This window comes from Pygocentrus nattereri, chromosome 28, assembly GCF_015220715.1.
Source record: "Pygocentrus nattereri isolate fPygNat1 chromosome 28, fPygNat1.pri, whole genome shotgun sequence".
In the NCBI taxonomy this organism is placed as follows: Eukaryota; Metazoa; Chordata; class Actinopteri; order Characiformes; family Serrasalmidae; genus Pygocentrus; species Pygocentrus nattereri.
The window spans coordinates 6,791,887-6,814,592 of record NC_051238.1 but is presented as its reverse complement, the minus strand read 5'-3'; positions in this window follow the sequence as shown (position 1 = coordinate 6,814,592).

The following is a 22,706-nucleotide window of genomic DNA, read 5'->3' as shown; positions in this document are numbered from 1 at the left end:
CATACAAAAGCAAAAATCCTATTTGACTCCAGTCTGAATATTCTGCCATTGTTACTAAACAAAAACGTACAGTTTAACTGAGAGAGCTCAAAACAGGTGACAACTGCATTTTATGGCTACTATGAAAAAGAGGTTGCTTGCATCAAGCTCTTATTTCTCTACTAGATTCAGGCAGCTTTAGAGTTCTTTGAGATAATGGCAGCTTTTTTGATTGTTTTTTATCAAAAGGAAGTGCTCTCTATCTGGACTTCAAATGAAGTGTTCTAGTTGTACTTTCACATCAGAACATTTCTAAAGAACCTCACAGGCCTCACTGCAGAGAAGGCGGAACAGCAGGGGGTCTTTCAATCGAAGCCCAAACACTGGATTTGCCCACAGCTTCAGCTCCACACTAATGCTGCAGAAGCCTTAAGTCCAGCAAAGTTTTGGGCATGTAAATGTTAGCATTTAATTTCCAAAAACCCATCAGACATTACAGCCAAGCCTAATCTTCTTCCCACAATTTGGGCCCTACTTAAGGAAATCCAAAATTCTGAAGAGATGTTTCTTTGATTAAGGATTTTTTTTCCCCCTTTCGTGTTTGGGTCCTGCCCTGCGATGGACTGGCGACCTGTCCAGGGTGTATCCTGCCTTCCGCCCAATGACGGCTGGGATAGGCTCCAGCACCCACCCCCCCCCCGCGACCCTGAGGGAGAAGTGGCTTAGAAAATGTGTGTGTGTGTGTGTGTGTGTGTGTGTGTGTGTGTGTGTGTGTGTGTGTGTGTGCGTGTGTTTGGGTCCTCTAAGCACGGAAGGATAAGATCTAACTGAATACCAAATTTACACAGTGAGGCCCTTAACTTGGAACTGTACAGGAGAAAATTTGACATTTTTCCTTTTTCTCAGCAGCCATACTGGGTCAGTCCCCGTTAGCTTATAAAACACAAACATCAGACATTATTTGTGTACATTTCTCCAGTCACTGGATACTAAGGCGCATGCTTAAACTTCATCAGCACTAATGACTTAGTTTATTGCTTTTAAATCATAAGCATGCCAAAGCCTCTGAAGCTAAACTGAGAACATTAAATATCTGAGATTAACGCATTTGTTTGGCATGCAAGGCCTCGCAGTTCGACCCGCTCATCAACACTAAGATTCTGGATTACAAATGTTAGTTACATACATTTTTAATCAGCTCTTTTGTTGTAAATGCATATCATCACTGTCCAAAGAAACACAAGCATCTCCAAAATGGTAACTTTACAGGAGAAGGCAGAAACGTTCTTTACTTACAACGTGTCTCTTATTATTCACACAACAAAAAGGGCAACTGATGTGCTAAAACAATACACAACATTTAAATCAGAAAAAAATGGATACTTTTTTGATTTTGTTTATTTTTTTTGGACATTGATAATGTCGTCGCTGTCGGAACAAAACCTCATATCTCCAAAATGATAAACTTTATCCCAGGTTAACTTGCAGAGTGAAGCAGTATTTACCTGCATTTTGATGTCTCAATGACACACGTCCCCTCATGATACTTCCACCACCATACTTCGCTGTAAGGATGGTATTTCTTGGATCATGGGCCGTGTTTGGTTCAGGCCACATTTGTATTTTAGCAACAATGTTCTTGATCTGACCACAAAACATTTTCCCACATCTTAGTTGGTTCACTCTCATTCTTTCTACGAGTGAAACTCCATGTTTTCTTCTGAGTAATGGCGTCTTTCACGCCACCCCCACGTATGAGCTAGAACTTTTAAACAGTCTCAGTTTTAGTGAAGATGACAAGATTCTTGTAAGGAGGCATAACACGAACACAGATGATGAAGTTGGGTACATCAGAATATTTTATTTTGAATTGGCCATGTGGTGTTAGTTACTAATTATGTCCAATAAAGAGGCATTTTTTTTGTTTGAACCTGATCAAAAACATATTTTGACCTATTTTGGGTTTGAATTTTAGTGTCAGATAGGCTTGCTAACCATCATGGCTTGGCCTTGACTCTTAAGGATTGGCTGCAGGAATTATAAAAATGAAAGATTTGAGATTTTTTGTGGTTTTAGTTACATTTTTGCGACAGTTCAATTTGTAGTCTTGAAAATGTACGTATCTGTACATTTATGTATATGTATGGTCATTACATTGCTTTGTCCTTGGCACATCAATGCTGTATGTCAGACTGGGACAGAACCTTAAAGGTCTCTACGTTTGAAATTACTCTGTTCATCTCATTCTGCGTAGTAAGCACTTTAGTGCTTAATTTTTCCTAACCCTAACTATTAACATCAGCCACCAAATTTAGGTCAACTTATTGATAAAGATCATAAATGCAGGATTCACAATCTTATTTCTTAGTATTTAAATGATCAAAATAATTGATTGTGGTTACTGAATCATTTTTAGCCATTAGTGAACAAGTCATCTTATGATTAATTGGCTTAAAAAATGGAAAATGACCATTACTCTGTCTACTCTGAAAAGGTTTTGCTGTCCCCTCTGCTGGTAGTGGAACTTTTTCAGTTTTTCAAACGTGACCACAGCAGTTAAACATGTGCACGCCTCCTCCGTATCCTGAAGAGGGCTTTGGAAGCGGAAGACAGGACAGTATACAAAACCCCGCAGCACAGGGCAGCACGTCCACTGACATCTAACACACCCTGAGACAGCTCTCCACAGCCTGCGCTCACACTTACACACCACTGTCCACAACAAGCGACAAGCGTTTGGGTTCAAACAGTGTAAAAAAGCCAAGCTCTGCCTGTATAACAGTCAGGGAAGTGTGAGAAAGGAATCAAGCTTTTTAAAACTCTCAAATCTTACATTTCCCTTGTATTGAAGTCCACTTGCCATATTTATTTGGGTTTATTACCAAAAACAGTTGCGATTGGTTTTTACATGACTGTTTTCCAACCTCTCTTTATCCCTTACACAGGTTCTTTCTGTCATTGCAACTTTAAGACTGATGTATGTAAATGACCTCTGGTCTGATTGGCCATTCAACAAGCAGTCTAGACTGAAACACTCTTCAGAACTTCAGAGTGAGCAGGTCAGGCTAAACAGCTCCATTTATGCATTTGATACATGTGTTTTCCAGAGCTACTTACAAAATCAGGAGAAAAGCAATGTTAGGAGTCTTGCCCAAGGAGTCTTATTGGTTTAGTGTGACGCTCTTGCCTCTCTCTGTCTGTTGCATGAAGGGCAGCGATGTGACCCACTACTCTACACAGACCAGTACTGTATGCAAACATAGGTGTAAATAAATCATTAGATAGATAGATAGATAGATAGATAGATAGATAGATAGATAGATAGATAGATAGATAGATAGATAGATAGATAGAAGTGTGTTGACATGTATAGATATAGATCATCATAAATATATACATATATAGATATTTATAAATGCATACATGTAAATATGTGTGAATATATAAATATATACACACAACTGATTTTCTCAACCTTGCAAAAAAAAAAAAACAGTAAATTCAAAACAGTCTATTGTTGCTGTTTATTTTCCATATATGGACTGTTTGGGCTGTAAAGTGAACTGTCCAATTTGAGACCAAATAGTGTTCACATCCTCCACATAACTCCAAAAATGGCTTTCCATTGCATTTTATGGGCCCTGTAAACATCAGCAGTGTTTGACTACAGAGAGCCTACAAGACCGTAAAGTCAAATCTGTAAGACTGTAAAGTGAAATTGAAATCCAATATGAATAAATTTGCATTGTGCTGTGGAAGCATTTTTCACCTGACAGAGGGGCACCGCTCTATTTCTCATAGCTCTAGACAGTGATTAGAGAAGTACATGCACATTAATGAAGAACAGCACCCTGGTTTGCAAAACACCCGGCCACTGTAGATTTAGACTGTAGACTGTAGATTTCAGGAGTAGTTTTGTTGTAACGATGACTGAGACGGATTTGAGCTCATGTAAGGGCAGGATCAAAGCCGAGCGCTGCCAGAAGAGAGAACATGTGTGAAACACCGGCTCAGAGGGCCGAGCCATTTCTCAAACCGAGCCTGACAAACAACCAGAGCCAAGCGTTTTGATTAGTTATTAGTAAGGGCTCACGGCAAATGTTAATTGCAGAGACAGTTTAAACAAAAATGTGGGTGGCTAATGCAGGAAACAGAGAGAGAGAGACAGAGAGAGAGAGAGAGAGCGGGAGGGAGAGGGAGAAGGGTCGAGCATGGCAATCACCTTTATTATAACACTGGAGGAACAGGGAAAAGAGTCAATCCATTACAGATGGATAAATAAGCAAAAGCCGGAGACTTGACCATTCTGCAAACACACGAGTCGTTCCAACAGAAACTGGCCGAAAGAAGAAAGGAGCGCTCCAGATTTAAGCACAGCAACCCGGCACAATGAGGAAAGCATGTGGGAGAAGACTTTTCCCCCCAAACAGTCAATAACATCAATTCAAATGCAAGAAACCTGAACGTATAACGAATGATGTCAAGTCTGTAATTCTGGCAGCACATATCTACATTCAGAATGCAGTGTTTCACATATTCATGTACGTTCTCTGGGTAACTTCATCAGTTTTGTATGTGCATGTTCTGGACTCTTTGTTTCTAGTGTTAAGTTATTCAGAGCACATCGTCAGTCTAAGGAATTCTGCAGGATCCCTTTTTTAGCCTTTTACTAAAGACAAAAAAACTAATACATAAATGCAGCTTAAAACAGTTCCTCTTCATGATTTGTTCTATGCAGTGCTTTTGAAAGCAATCGTTCTATAAAGCACCGCTATCGTTACTAGTCATAGAACCTTTTTTATACTATATAGGGAACTTTTTGCTAAGAGTCTATGACAAAAATGTCATTCCAGAGCACATCTCATTGACAGGCTATATAAAAATACTGTTTTTCAGGGGAACTAAACCAGAGCAGCTGTCTGCAAAAATGTGCACTGTATTATTGAGAAAAACTGAAATGCAATAAAGAACATAAAACCCAAAAAGCAACAAAAATAAAATATCCATAGATATGAATCTTTTAAATCAGAGCAGAGTTATGAGCAGAGGTCCTGACCCCCTGAGAGGACATTTAAGGTCACCTGATACAAACACAACATAAAGCACATAATAATACATAATAACACATAATAACACATCTACACCCCAAAACTCAGCAGATCATCTGCAGCAAATTTGCGAAGTGAATTTGCAACAACACAAGCAACTTCTATTTTTCCCTTAAAATGCTGGGAGATTATGCACTTATTAATTATAAAAATATTCAGCTACTGATCCAACACTTATGACAACAGCATAAATACTAGCATTATCAATAATTTGGTTACTATTGTGAAACTAGTGTGTACGTCGTTCTGTAGTTCTGAGGCTGAAGTGTGGGTGCATGTACAGAGCATTGCAGTTTAAGGGGTTCACAATTCTCCATATCCTCTCATGATTAAAATATGCAAGTGCATTATACAAATAAAAAATACAAATAAATAATTATAAGAATAATCATACAAATGCATATGCAGAGTCACATACAGGACACAGGTCAACACTTCAGGTGATTTCAGCCAGGGCTCAATGTCAAGGCAGTCTCTCTCTCTCGCGCTCTCTCTCTCTCTTTCTCTCTCTCTCTCCTAACAAGACAAAACTGAAATAAAACAGCAAACACTCACCATCCACCAGGTTTTGGCAGTCATATCATAGCACAGCTGCCATTTCACAGTGTTTTCCGATGGGTTGCCACCCATGTGTGTGATGCTGGGGAGCTCCATGAAGGTAAACGAATCCAAAGAATGACAAAGAGAGAGCAAGAGAGAGAGAGCGAGAGAGAGAGAGCGAGAGAGAGAGAGCGAGAGAGAGAGAGAGAGGGAGAGGGAGAGAGCAAGAGTGAGAGGGAGATGGACGAGATGGACCTGAAAGTTCTCAGAGTATCTCCAAAGTGTTCCAGAGGGAAGAGCTCCCAGAGCTCCAGAGCAGCACCATTCTCTCGGTCATCCTCTCACCTTCTCAAGAGACTGGGCAGCAGACGAGAGAGAGAGAGAGGGAGAGAGGGAGAGAGAGAGGGTAAGGCCAGTAGGATTAAGACACCAACAGCAGCTCCCACTTAAGAGAACACACACTCTCTCTAAACCAGACCATTCCCATTCACACAGCCGCACCACCCCATTGCCACAAACCGTAAGGCTAACTGGCTAATGCCAGCTGTGCTAACACACGCACACATTTACATGTTTTTGTACGATATCAGGACATATATGCTATGTCCCTTATGTTTTTAATGTTAACATCCACACACATACACACTATATATATATATATATATATATATATATATATATATATATATATAGAGAGAGAGAGAGAGAGAGAGAGAGAGAGAGAGAGAGAGAGAGAGATAGATAGATAGATAGATAGATAGATAGATAGAGATTATATATATATATATATATATATATATATATATATATATATATATATATATATATATATATATATATATATATATATATGTTATATGTTCCAAGTGTCTACATGAAATAAATATAGGTCCCATATATATTATATATGTGTAAGAGCCTATGTGTAATAAAATAAAAAATATATATATATATATACATATATATGTTGGTGTGTGTGTATGTATGTATGTATATTAAATATATATTATACTAGCATTTACATATAATACATATGTAATAAAGGCATTATATATGTGTAATTACTAACACATAAAATAATATGCCCCATATGTATTATATGTAAGAAGTGTTTTCTAACCATAACCAAAGATTTCAGATTTAAAAAATGAAGATTTTGTTAAAAGTCAGCAGCATTTCGTTGGTGCTGTAGGTTAATCCTGTGTGGTTTAGTCCTGGCTGTTTTTTCTACAAACTCAGGACATTCATGAAAACAAATATACACACCGCCACATTTCACTGGTTTTATAAAACACAAACACCAAAAGTCTCCAAGCTGAGACCTGGAGAGTAAAAGAAAAAGAGTGCTAACATGGGTGAAGACATGTCACTCGCTGCAGAGCTCTCACACTGCCTTGCACATAAGCACTGTCTAAACGAGAAAAAGAAAGGAAGAAAAACAGAGTCTGTCCCATAGAATCCGTCATACTACAAAGGGTCCCCTCCTACACCATGGACTGACCACAATGATGCCACCCGCCTTCACCGAGCCTCATTTTTCCATTAACTAACATCATAAGGGTAAGCAGTTATGGACTGGGTGCTGAGCGCATCTAGAGCAGTTACACGCAGCCGGGCTGAGAGAGTCTAGCGCAGCAGACAGAGACGATACCTGCTCAGACACATTGGTAGGCGTAACCATCGAGAGCATCAACCAGCATCAACTGACCTGAGTTACCAACCTCACCCACAGCGACCACACAGCTGCAGTCAGTTAGCCGCCTCGTCCCCCGGGGCTTTGTTTTTCTTTTTCTCCTGCCTTCGCTTCCTCATGTTTTTATAATCAAACAGGGCTAAACGTCGGACACAGACTCAGCAGACTTTTCAACTGAAGAAGAAGAAACTCCACAACGTTTTTATTCTGTCTCCTTAAAAAAAAGTGGAGCTCACCTTTATCAGCTTTTTTCATCACCTACTGGTGATAAGTCCTGCACGATAAGGAGAGAGAGAGAGAGAGAGAGAGAGAGAGAGAGAGAGAGATGCAGGCCCTGTTCAATTTGTTTGTGTTCTGTTTAACTGGCTTAATTAAAAGACAATTAAAAGCAATTATTTATGAACTTTGTGTCTCTGGAAGAGCAAACGTTCAGAATTTGTGTTTAGTATCTACATGCATTATCAATAACTCAGTTTCTACAATTTATCATTCTGTATCGACCATGATATCTACTGATTATCCACGTATTTAGTTATGAACCATGAATTATTTAGCAACTTCTACAAATTGTTTAGTAGCTGCAATTAATTATTCAGTTGGTACTAGCAATAACGTCGTAACTACTGCAAGTTATTCAATATCCACCATTAATTATCTACTAATTACTAGTAATTATTCAGAATCTACTATAAATGATACTGATACTATGAATTCTTTCACACCCACAACTGATTATTCAGTAACTCATTTGTATGTCTAGTGGTTCTGAGAGTAAGGACCTACATACAGACCCTGATCAGTAAAGTCCAGTGGAGTTACTCATCATTAATGACTCTGCAGGTAAAGTCTGTCAAAAAACGTCCTATGTGAACTGTTTCTCTAAGTAATGGAGAACCATAGAAGAACCATAAAGGCATGGGAGAACTGTAGTAGCAAGACAGGCCAAGATAAGATGTTGACATAAAGCTCCGCACGACAGACTTCCGTTCGCTGTAGTAAAAGCCCCATCATCTCTGTTCAAAGGCCAAACCTCAAGAAATCACCCAGGAGCTGCTGTCCAGCAGCCATTTCTGACCCACCAGGGTGTTAGGCTTAGACTTTGGCTTGGATTTCTCAGCTCACATCCATCCAGCAGCAAAAACTGCAATACTGCAAAGTTAAAATGAACCACATGTCTCCCCCTGGCCTTCAGAAAAGGGCTTGACAACAAAGCAAAGTGCAAACCTCAGATGAGAAAGTCCAGCTCAGATGAGAAGGACAAACCTCAATGACAGTGTGGCCAGCTTCAGCGACAAAAAAGAACCATCGGTCAGCCTGACTGTCATTTATTACCATTGGAGGAGCAACTTTGCTGATGTCACCAGCAAGTCGGGAGGATATTTGATATATTTCAGTGTCCAAGTGTGACTTTCTGTACCATCTTATGATTCACATTACTGACTAAACAATGAAGGGAATCCTTTTAGAAAACAGAAAAGCAGTAATTAACAAAGTGCAACACTGCTTGCACTGAAGGGCTGACGCAGAACTGCACCTCACCAAATATCTCCGCGTGAAATAAACCATTTGTTGGCAAAAGCAAGTAATCTGCAAAATAAATGTGTATTAATGTGATGTATTCTGTTCACATCACTGCTGTCTAGGGATGCGGGAAAACTGATTCTTAGTTGCAGACGTGATCGACTCTAAATCGAATCACAAATGTCAAAAATCAATTTTCTAGATTTTTATTTAGAACCTAATTTTGACGGAACACAAAAGGGCGAACTTGGAAGCGTGGAGGTGCAGCGCCCAGATAGTCTGTGGCAGCACATAACAAAGACACTAGATGAGCCAGAAATCCGACCGGCTCTGCGTTAAAAGCCAGGTTAGGTCAGAAACCACAACCCAAATGTTAAAAAGAGACATTTTGTTCTTTTAACAAAAATCTTGGGAGCAACAACATTCATGTCTAACCTGTCTCACTGTGTGCTGATGTCCTAGTATAGGCTAAAAAAATATAAATGAAAACAGACTTACTTTCCTCTGCTTTAAGCTTCAGCTGTAGCCGCTTTTATTCTCCGCCAGGAAACTTTTCCTTAAAAGTTGAATAACTTGTAAATTCTTGTAAAATGTCTCTCAACGCTCAATTTTTTTACGAGGCTGATTTTGCTTCTAGAACAGCTTCTTGTTCTAATTTTTCCCGTTCCACCTTAAATTCTGACAGAGGCGCCGGATGTAAATGTGGCACCATTTAAGGTGGAACAGGAAAATTCAAAAGAGACACAACTTCATCTTCACAACTTTTTAGCGTTGGACAGTGTCTTGTTGTATACATATCAGTAAACAAACTGCAGTGCTTATAAATGCAAATAAATCCATTTGTTGCCAAATATTCATCTTAAATCTCTCTCTTTGCCTTTTTGTTCTCTAGGCGAGACTGCTATGTTATGTGACCTGCAGCTTGAACGCCAGTGTCTCAGTCACTGAGAACCAGGGCTTTCGCGCTATGTTGCACACGTCCTGTCTCGATATTTTACTGACAAAGCAACCCCCCCACCCCCACCCCCACTCCCTACTCTCTACTCTCTACAACGAGACCAAAACCGAGGTTATAAAAATCACTGAATTAAATGGACAGGATGGCTGTAATGTGTGCTGCGTGGACATTCACTACCACAGGATCTTATGTCATCATAACAGTGCATTTTATCGCAGATGAGTGGCAGCCAGTGTCTCATGTGCTCCAAACAAGAGCAGTGAATGAAAACCTTCTAGATCACTTGCCACATCACTTCCACTTGATTTCCTTAAAAAAAGATATTGGAAGTAAATGCATTATGGATCATTACAAACGTACCAAGTCCTTACACAGTGAGAAAATAGAAATCCTGTATAGAAAAAAAAAGTATGTATCAAAATGTGTCGATAATCATTTCATAATCACATCGCAGCCCACCGAATCGGAATCGTGAGGTGCCTAGAGATTCCCACCCCTACTGCTGTCTGAACAAAACCTTACATCTCCATTGTCATTTTTCAGTTTTTGACATAATTTGAAGGGCCTGTTGTTCTTTATATTTTGAGCAAATTTCATGATGAACTGACCAAAAGAAACGTCCCAAAATGACCTGGAAAAATGTCTAGTTCCATTGACTTACATTAAAAATAAAGTACGTATTTTACTTCTCCTGTAAAATTACCATTTTGGAGATCAGCAGTGAAATGGACATGGTGTACACATTTGAGTACCTGAAATTTAATGCAGTGCTTTCTTTCACTGTGAAATCACAAGAAACAATTTTGGAAAACACTTAACCCAACCATAAAACTCATTCCAATACAAGTCACCCGTGTTAATGCCATTTTCATAGTTAGATGACCAGCTCTTGCTGACCAACACTGGAAAAAGTGCCACATTGAGTTTGAGTCAAACGACCATAATTTCCACATGAATAAAATACACTACACCACAGTTACTTCTGACATGATTGGCAACCTATGAGGTTTTAATATCTTCTGATAATGGCACTCCAAACAACCCTCACTCAGCCTGAACTGTTAACGTAGCTGTTAAACATAGAAACAGAGAAGAAAGAAGTCAAATTTATTGCAACAAAGAAGCCTGCAGAAAAAGCACAAGATCTAATGACTAGTACTATGTGTCCAAAAGTTTGTAGACACCTCCTCATCCAACATTTCACGTGTATTGATAAAGAGATTCTGCCCCCTTTGTTGCACGAACAGCCTCTATTCTTCTGGGAAGACTGTTGGAACATTGCTTTGAGGGCCGGATCGAATTTAGACAGATCTGAATCATGTAAATACAAAGCAGTGTTTTTTTCAGTGCTACAGTAGGCTAATGGAAGTCAAATGTGAAGAAAAGGAGCGGTGGAGGAGGCAGATGGCTCTGTAGCTGGTCCCTGACCCTGGCAGTACCAAATCCAGTTCTAACAGGACTGACCCAAGCCTCGTCTGTCCCAGCTGGGGGTTGGAAACCAAACTCATGCACATTCTTTGGTCATCCACAATGATTCATGAACTAGGCCTATTCTGACAATAATGACATGCTCTCTGCCGGTAACCTTTTCTCTCTTTAATTGGCTTCTCTCAACCGTTTTTCATGATTCTTCATCAAGAGTGTGTGGTGAGATTGTGGAGTCGCCGTCCAAGCCCCTTCAAATAGCTGCATTTTCTTTCCCAGCCAAGAATAAAAGAGAGAAAATAGAGGATAGTAGTGAAAATATGGAGGTTCCCACATCATACTGTACTTCAGGGTTTCTTTGAGGGCACGTACCGTGGGAGGGGCATGCAGGAGGGTGCTTTGAATTTACATGATTCAAATGCATCAGTCGTGCAAGTTGGATTAAATGGATTAAATGGCATTTTTACATTCCATATGTGGAAATTTACAAGAAGAGATAAGGGAAAAATAACCAATGAAATAAGATGTAAATACACAAGTGATTGATGATGATAATGAAAGCAACTGAGTAACACTTTATTTGGATAGTCCACTTTAGATGCTTTGTAAATAATTTAATTTTAAGTTACATTCAACTAAATATCTACTAAACTGACCATAATTTTATTTTATTCTAAACCTGCTCTAAACCCAACCCGCACCCTAACCTTAACCTCAACCCAAAACCTAAACCCAACCCTCACCCTGGTCCAAATCCTAAGCCCAACCCCAACCCCACCCTGTTTAGAACTTACTGTGTTGTAACAGATAGTTAGTTAACAATTTGAACATCTGTAGATAATCTATAGTGGACTATAGTTGACCATCCAAATAAAGTGAGACCAGTAACTGAAAGAGGTTGTCTACCAGACTGCCCTTTCAACTTTGGTGTCATTTACTACAATTAAGTCACCTACTGTATATCATTTTACTTAGCTTCATAAAACCTGTCTGCCCCCTTTTTAAAGGCAAGTTATCCTAAGGTAACAGAAAGAAATCAGATGACATTATGTAATGTAATCCTTTGGATTAGGTTGCAGATCACATTATTAAAGAAGTAATCAATATGAAGTAATCTTTACTGCAATACATTTTCAAAAGAACCCTCACTACCCTGTCAGCAGACGGCCAATAGGCTAACAGGCTCCTCCAGTAATATTCAGAGACAGGATATAAAATTGTAGAAGTTTGTAATAAAACTTTAGGCCTGCCAGTAGGCCCTGGCCATTTAAGAGATTATGGTAGAGCTCATAAAATGCCATAAAATGTAAATATTCAGCACTACTAGCTTAACAAAGCTGACATAACATAGTATAATATAACACCCATATGGAAACCCATAGGGGCAATATGGAAAGCACTGCGCTTCCTTGAGCAGAGGCCTTATATGAGTCTTTTGATGCACTTTGTTCTGTTCCTCCTACTGCTATTTTTTACGTTGTGTAATGTTTCTATAAGGTAATTTCTTTCCCAGCCAAGAATAAGAGAGAGAAAATAGAGGACAAAAGTGACTTTTTCCTTTCACTCCACTACATTTCAGAGTCTAATATCCGACTTTTTCCTCCTACATTCTGAGAAATCTGTCGTTCCTTTTGGTTTCTGTGTGTATAAAAACGTAACATGTCAAAACGAAAGAAGCGCAAAGCCAGAGCACCAATCAGGGCCCAGCGGTCACTTTGTTTAGAGCTGGTTTTGACCTGTTGGTCATACCGACCCAGTGCAGCACGCGGTTCAACGTCAGCGCAGCAGCGTAAAACTTTGGGAGAGTCTGTTCAACATAAATGATGAACTAACCTAACTTTGTGTAAATAGAGCTCAATATAGAAATATGTCCACATATGCAGTCGAGACTGACGCGGCTTTTTTCTGAATTTCTACAAACACCATTTCATTTTATAGTAAATGAGTTTGGGCTGGTTTATGTTTATGAACAGACGCCTACAGATCAACATAGTAAAGGAGCTCATCTGTGATCCTGAGTTTAAAGCCAGTTTTTATTCAACTTAAACTTGGAACTAAGTTGTAAATAAATCTGAAACTGAAACTTTGCTTGTGTGTAAAAAGTGATTTCAGAGCCACTCGGTTCTCCCTGATGGAAACTGTTTACCTTCAGTGTTTTGTGCTTCTGATCATTTTAATAGACGTCAGCGTCACTAATTAATGACGTTCTATTAAAAGACTGGTTTACCAAGAGAGACGCTGGAGGACTTTCACCTGAAATGAGTTCATGAAGCCAGTCTGGTTATAAAAATGATAACAGGACCAGATCAGAGCCAGAATTACTCTTTTAGTACTTTTACTTTATACTTAAGTACATTTGAAGGTACTTTTACTCAAGTAGAGGAGTAAAGGGAGGAGCTTCTACTTTTACATTGAGTGATATTTTACCTTGAGTATCTGTACTTTTTTAAGTTTATGATTTATGTACTTCACCCACCATTGAAAACTAAGAATGCTTTTTCCTTCTCCTCTAAAGTTACGGAATTCTTCCGAATATCTTCCGATATTTAGGTAGGGCCAAAAATGCCTTAATTGTCAACATGCATTTTTGGGAGCACATTCAATACAAAGAAACCCATTAGAAGGAAAACAGCTCTTGCCAGAGGAAGTAAGTGAGAGACAGCAGTTGTGTTGACATTTATTTCATGTGCAACTGACTGATCATGTGCAAGCACCATTTTGTCAGTGTATTGTAGACAAACACATCTACCTTCTCTTTTTCTTTTATTTCCCTTTAGAGCAACATGGGCTTAAACATCCAAGAATACAAACACAATGACCAACTAAGCACCTGAAGTAATAAAGCATGACAGTCTCTCTCAGGTGACGTCACATGACAACCAGATAAGCTAAGCGCCCATTTCCCGTTATTGGGGAAGAAAACGCGACATTGCACGCTTACAGGAATGTCTATATGAAAAGAAAGCAGCCCCATGAGAAATTGAGCTTTAAATAACACTTTGAATGGTCAACATGGTTCAGTGCCATGAGAGCAGTAAATGTCAAGTTTCTGTTTATAAGCGAAGAGAGACATGTATGAAATGCTAGCTGTAATTACACAATCTGTGGAGGATGTTCTTGGGTGACCTCCAGTGCAAACAAGCAAGACACGTTTGTGAAGAGAGTGACAGAACATATGGGCCAAATCCAGCTGCTTCTGATAGCTGGAATATCCGAAGTGAAATGCAGCCTATCCTCATGCTCATTACAGGCTGAAATGTGGCTTGGCCGCACACGCTGACTAAGATGCTCAGAAACAACAGATTCAAATGCAAAAGTAGGAGATATTTTTATAGACCGGCGTCTTTCTTTAGCGCAGATACAGGCTCATTTCTCTTCCCTCCACAAACAGTTCCTCAGACGGCACCCCATCATTTACCATGTTTGACATATGACGTGTGTGAATGTTATTGATGCCATTTATTGTTTTTCCTGCTTCTGTGCCGTTTTATTCATGTTAAGGAACATGCAAAATAGGATTTAAAAAAATAAGCTACTTGTGACCAAGGCTGGGTCTTTTATGAGTGAGACAATGTATGCAGTATTGTGCAAAAGCTTTAGGCACCCAACAAAATTAGACTTAAAGCCGTTTGTGTGGTCAGTAAGCATTTGTTTGATTACATTTAACCAAACCTCTCCTCGCCCAGGGTTAGATATAATCTAACACTTGGTTTGGCTAATAATGACATGATTTCTTATGTTAAATCAAGTGGGCTGCTGAACAAACCCATGACTTTGTTCTTTAAACTACTGCACAAAACAAAGAATCTAAGAAGAAATTTTTTTAATTATATTGTTACATTCTATTGTATTTATGCTTTTTAGATGAAAAATAACCAATTTTGCCAAGAAAAAAGGTTTTAAGTGCCCAAGACGGGGGCCAGACGAACGGGTTAGAGTATCTTGGTCAGCAGCAGTGAACACCTACCGACAGCTCTCCAATAAGACAGACCACAAACCAGCATCAGGGTGCCGAACGCCCAAGACTCATCAATGCATGAGGGCAGCAAAGGTGATCCCATCCTGTCTGAAACAACAGAACAGCTACTGTGACACAAGTGATGGAAGTGTTTAATGATGGTTACGAGAAGCTGCTTATGGGGCAGCATAATTGCATACTGGTCAGAGAGCCCATGCTGACCAATGTCCACCATCAAAAGCCTACAAGGGGTGTGTGAGTGGCAGAACTGGACCTGGAAGCAACGGAAGGTCACCTGGTTGGATGAGTCCCCTTCTCTTTTACATCACATGGACGGGTGGGTATGTGTATGGTGTTTACCTGGGGAAGGGATGGCACCAGGATGCACTGTGGGAAGAAGTCAAGCTGATGGAGGGAGTGTGACGCTCTGGGTCCTGCCTAAACATCACTGTGGACCAGGTGCACACCTCCATGGCAGCAGTGCCAAAATGTGCCTGAATGCAAAAACTACACCATTTAAGGTGGAAGGGATGATTAGAAAGTGTAAGAAACCCTAACACATTACTAGAATCCTATAGGCATGCTAGAAGTTAGCATTTTCGTTGAGGTGGGTTTCCTTGCGTTTTGACATTTAAGGCCCAAATTAAAAGCCCACTGTAATGTACATACCAAGCCTAATACCCTGCAAACCAGCATTCCTGAGTAATGCTATTCACATCTTATATGTTAATAAATACGTCTACGAGGCACTGGGCTGTGTTTTGGGGTCACAGAGTGGCCGAATTTTACAGATGTTGGTTAAACAGCAACGGAAAATGAGGCCATAATCTCCTTGGCCCCACTTGCAAATTACTGTGCCATGGCGGTATGTAAAAATGAGTATCTGCTAGTGGCTGTGTGATTACCTTAACGTCTCTAACACCCTCCCAAAAGTCCCTGTGCTGCTGCCCTGGGTGGCAGGCCCATGCCTTACCTCTCTCTGCTTAATGAGGTAATCGTAGACCACTCACAGCACTCCACCTCCGTCCAACTACAGGCCCCGGCCCAGACTCCAATTAGTGGTCACGCTAACGGGCAGTGATTACGCCTGCTCTTCAAATTAGGCCGGACCGCAGGTTTAAACACTGCCGGGGGGTAACACAGGCCTGTCCGTGGGCCGATCAGCGGGAGTCGCTCCGAGCTAATTAAAGGCCGCCAATGCATTTGTTTCTGTTGATTATGTTTCAGAAAATTCTGTTTCGTGGAAATTGAATGCCGCCCATGTATGAGAATGAGTCAACATGTTCGGATATTGTACTTTAGGGGAGACAGCAGAAGGTCCAGCATTTTCTCCAGATGTTGAGGGCAGGAGGTCCAGCAGCAGGGCTCATGCAGGACCTCTGGGGAGCGGTAGCAGGATTTGGTTGGACAACTGAAGTAAATTTGAAGACTCGTTTGTGTCAGCGCGTCCCAGACAGAAATGCTGCTGCACTGCATGCTTTACTGTCAGATCATCAAAGCAGAAAGAAAGAAATTGCAATGGCATCCCAGAAACGCATCGAAGGAACTTCAAGTTGCTGTGAAAAATAATGCACTTAAGTAAATATGCATGTTTCTCACTCGTAGGCCTTCTCCAAGCTTGCCTGACTCCTCTATTAAGTTACACTATCTACTTGTTCTAAGTGTTTTGTACAACTTAACTCTGTGTTGTACAAAACTGTCATTACTCAAATTGTATCTGAAATATATTTCCAGCAGTTTATCTGTAAGTTATCCCTGTACCAGTTTCCACCTCTCTTTAGAAGTAAACAGGCTGTATTTGTTACTGTGCCTTTAAAACTGATATATGTAAATTGCCTATGTTCTGATTGGCTGCTCTGCATTGTGCCTCATTCAAAAAGCAATCTGAGCTTGCAACTTCAGCATGAGTGGGTGGAACTAAACGGCTGTAGGCTGAATGGGCAAACACACTGTTGTTGGAATAAAACCTTAGGTTCTGTAGAAATGATGAGAATTAATGGTCCAGATGTGCCCGTTAGAACTAGAGCCTGCTTTCTTTACTATAGAGGTTTCTGCATGTAGTGAAGATCGCAGTGTCAAGCACCACAGATATGACTCAGCCTCCTTTTAAAGTGGCCCATAAAGGATCATGCTAGTGATCTCATGTTCTTCTGCCGCACTGTAAAAAAAACGATTTGATTTGTAAAAACCCAGTGCACATGCTGTCATTTTGATGAAAGTGTGTTTGTGTTTGCATTTTTATTTTGCAGTGACTTGAGCAATGTAAAGCCATTTAACTGTTTACTTAAAAAAAGACTAAACAAAGAGCCAATCAGTATTTTCAGTAGGTTTGCCATCTGTCAAGGATTTCTCTGGATTCTCCAGGTTTTTGGATGAAAAACAAATTCTAGCAATTTTACAGTTCCAAGGTGCCAACATTACTCTTCAATATCTTAGCAGTGGTTCCTACCTTCTACCTACACTCACTGGCCATTTTATCAGAGACACCTACCCTCTACCTACACTCACTGGCCATTTTATCAGAGACGCCTACCCTCTACCTACACTCACTGGCCATTTTATCATAAACACCTACCCTCTACCTACACTCACTGGCCATTTTATCAGAAACACCTACCCTCTACCTACACTCACTGGCCATTTAATCAGAAACACCTACCCTCTACCTACACTCACTGGCCATTTAATCAGAAACACCTACCCTCTACCTACACTCACTGGCCATTTTATCAGAGACACCTACCCTCTACCTACACTCACTGGCCATTTTATCAGAAACATCTACCCTCTACCTACACTCACTGGCCATTTTATCAGAAACATCTACCCTCTACCTACACTCACTGGCCATTTTATCAGAGACACCTACCTTCTACCTACACTCACTGGCCATTTTATCAGAAACATCTACCCTCTACCTACACTCACTGGCCATTTTATCAGAGACACCTACCTTCTACCTACACTCACTGGCCATTTTATCAGAGACACCTACCTTCTACCTACACTCACTGGCCATTTTATCAGAGACACCTACCCTCTACCTACACTCACTGGCCATTTAATCAGAAACACCTACCCTCTACCTACACTCACTGGCCATTTAATCAGAAACATCTACCCTCTACCTACACTCACTGGCCATTTAATCAGAAACACCTACCCTCTACCTACACTCACTGGCCATTTTATCAGAGACACCTACCTTCTACCTACACTCACTGGCCATTTTATCAGAGACACCTACCTTCTACCTACACTCACTGGCCATTTAATCAGAAACATCTACCCTCTACCTACACTCACTGGCCATTTAATCAGAAACACCTACCCTCTACCTACACTCACTGGCCATTTAATCAGAAACACCTACCCTCTACCTACACTCACTGGCCATTTTATCAGAAACATCTACCCTCTACCTACACTCACTGGCCATTTAATCAGAAACACCTACCCTCTACCTACACTCACTGGCCATTTTATCAGAAACATCTACCCTCTACCTACACTCACTGGCCATTTTATCAGAAACATCTACCCTCTACCTACACTCACTGGCCATTTTATCAGAGACACCTACCCTCTACCTACACTCACTGGCCATTTTATCAGAAACATCTACCCTCTACCTACACTCACTGGCCATTTTATCAGAAACATCTACCCTCTACCTACACTCACTGGCCATTTTATCAGACACCCCTACCCTCTACCTACACTCACTGGCCATTTTATCAGAAACACCTACCCTCTACCTACACTCACTGGCCATTTTATCAGACACCCCTACCCTCTACCTACACTCACTGGCCATTTTATCAGAGGCACCTACCCTCTACCTACACTCACTGGCCATTTTATCAGAAACATCTACCCTCTACCTACACTCACTGGCCATTTTATCAGAAACACCTACCCTCTACCTACACTCACTGGCCATTTTATCAGAAACACCTACCCTCTACCTACACTCACTGGCCATTTTATCAGAAACATCTACCCTCTACCTACACTCACTGGCCATTTTATCAGAAACACCTACTCTCTACCTACACTCACTGGCCATTTTATCAGAAACATCTACCCTCTACCTACACTCACTGGCCATTTTATCAGAAACACCTACCCTCTACCTACACTCACTGGCCATTTTATCAGAAACACCTAACCTCTACCTACACTCACTGGCCATTTTATCAGAAACATCTACCCTCTACCTACACTCACTGGCCATTTTATCAGAAACATCTACCCTCTACCTACACTCACTGGCCATTTTATCAGAAACACCTACCCTCTACCTACACTCACTGGCCATTTTATCAGAGACACCTACCCTCTACCTACACTCACTGGCCATTTTATCAGAGACACCTACCCTCTACCTACACTCACTGGCCATTTTATCAGAGTCACCTACCCTCTACCTACACTCACTGGCCATTTTATCAGAGACACCTACCCTCTACCTACACTCACTGGCCATTTTATCAGAGTCACCTACCCTCTACCTACACTCACTGGCCATTTTATCAGAGACACCTACCCTCTACCTACACTCACTGGCCATTTTATCAGAAACACCTACCCTCTACCTACACTCACTGGCCATTTTATCAGAAACATCTACCCTCTACCTACACTCACTGGCCATTTTATCAGAAACACCTACCCTCTACCTACACTCACTGGCCATTTTATCAGAGACACCTACCCTCTACCTACACTCACTGGCCATTTTATCAGAAACACCTACCCTCTACCTACACTCACTGGCCATTTTATCAGAAACATCTACCCTCTACCTACACTCACTGGCCATTTTATCAGAAACACCTACCCTCTACCTACACTCACTGGCCATTTTATCAGAGACACCTACCCTCTACCTACACTCACTGGCCATTTTATCAGAGACACCTACCCTCTACCTACACTCACTGGCCATTTTATCAGAAACACCTACCCTCTACCTACACTCACTGGCCATTTTATCAGAGACACCTACCCTCTACCTACACTCACTGGCCATTTTATCAGAGACACCTACCCTCTACCTACACTCACTGGCCATTTTATCAGAGACACCTACCCTCTACCTACACTCACTGGCCATTTTATCAGAAACATCTACCCTCTACCTACACTCACTGGCCATTTTATCAGAGACACCTACCCTCTACCTACACTCACTGGCCATTTTATCAGAGGCACCTACCCTCTACCTACACTCACTGGCCATTTTATCAGAGTCACCTACCCTCTACCTACACTCACTGGCCATTTTATCAGAGGCACCTACCCTCTACCTACACTCACTGGCCATTTTATCAGAAACACATACCCTCTACCTACACTCACTGGCCATTTTATCAGAAACACCTACCCTCTACCTACACTCACTGGCCATTTTATCAGAAACACCTACCCTCTACCTACACTCACTGGCCATTTTATCAGAAACATCTACCCTCTACCTACACTCACTGGCCATTTTATCAGAGGCACCTACCCTCTACCTACACTCACTGGCCATTTTATCAGAAACATCTACCCTCTACCTACACTCACTGGCCATTTTATCAGAGTCACCTACCCTCTACCTACACTCACTGGCCATTTTATCAGAAACATCTACCCTCTACCTACACTCACTGGCCATTTTATCAGAGACACCTACCCTCTACCTACACTCACTGGCCATTTTATCAGAAACACCTAACCTCTACCTACACTCACTGGCCATTTTATCAGAAACATCTACCCTCTACCTACACTCACTGGCCATTTTATCAGAAACATCTACCCTCTACCTACACTCACTGGCCATTTTATCAGAGACACCTACCCTCTACCTACACTCACTGGCCATTTTATCAGAAACATCTACCCTCTACCTACACTCACTGGCCATTTTATCAGAAACATCTACCCTCTACCTACACTCACTGGCCATTTTATCAGAAACATCTACCCTCTACCTACACTCACTGGCCATTTTATCAGAAACACCTACCCTCTACCTACACTCACTGGCCATTTTATCAGAGACACCTACCCTCTACCTACACTCACTGGCCATTTTATCAGAGACACCTACCCTCTACCTACACAATGTAGATCCACTTTTCAGGGGTTCAGATTAAAGTGCATCTGCTGCTGCACAATTTTTCACACCCCCTTTACCCCATTCACGAAAAAGGACCACCAGAGGACACTCAACACAGCAGAGCATCAGACACAATACTGCTCAAGTTTTTAACACCCTGCTAAGTTATGAGCAGACCACCACCCAACAAATATCTGGTACACAGTGGTCCTATCTGATATCTAAGTCTTCTTTCTAGACGTTTCTTTTTCTTGACTTCATCGAGTGAAATTCTCTCACTTTGACAGATGATTCAATTCTTTTCTGGCAAACAAGTCAAATTATCTGTCAGTATAGTGAGACAATGTGGCCAATGAGAGTACGGTTTTTTTTTAAAAAAAGGCATTTTTAATAAAACGGCAACTCCGTATAGCTGATGCTCAATCTCCCCTGTGGTCAGGCAAGAATTGTCTCCCTCTAGTGGATAACAGAGGAAGTGCTTTGCCTCTGCAAAGTATTAAACTGACCAAAAACCACAGCAAAATGATTCCACACAAATTCTAACTTTATCCAGCATGAGAAAATCTCTAACACTGGTGTTCAGTCAGGATAAAAGAGAACATAAATATATATGACAAAGGTCTGTGGTTGGTGAAGTGTCCCTGTCCCTTGGAAATAGGTTTGTACATTCTAAATAAGTGGGAACAATATGTGAAATGATAAAACAGACATTGGAGATTAGTAATCTGGATTAAATTGACCAGAACAGTACAAACACACAATATTTGATGTTTACCTTATGAACATTATTTTTCACATTTACTGATCAGGCATAACATCATGACCACCTCCTTGTTTCTGTGCTCACTGTCCATTTTATCAGCTCCACTTACTGTATAGCTGCACTGTGTAGTTCTACAAATGACTAACACAAACAGCAGCAGATGAGCTGTGGTCTCTGACTTTACATCTACAAGGTGGACTGACAAGGTAGGAGTGTATAATAGAGTGGACAGAGAGTGGACACAGTGTTTAAAAACTCCAGCAGCACTGCTGTCTGATCCACTCATACCAGCACAACCACATCAGTGTTACTGCAGGGCTGAGAATGATCCACCACCCAAATAGTACCTGCACTGTGAGGGTCCATGGGGGTCCTGACCACTGAAGAACAGGGTAACAGAGTATCAGAGAAACAGATGGACTACAGTCTGTAACTGTAGAACTACAAAGAGCTCCTATAGAGTAAGTGGAGCTGATAAAATGGACAATGAGTGTAGAAACAAGGAGGTGGTCATGATGTTACGCCTGAACTGTGTACATTTATGTGAAATTATGATTTTATGTGTGTACAACTGTTCAAAGCTGAGTGCTAGACATGTACTGACCAGTGTTTTTGGTTTTCTCTCAAAATGGGTAGTATTATGATTGTT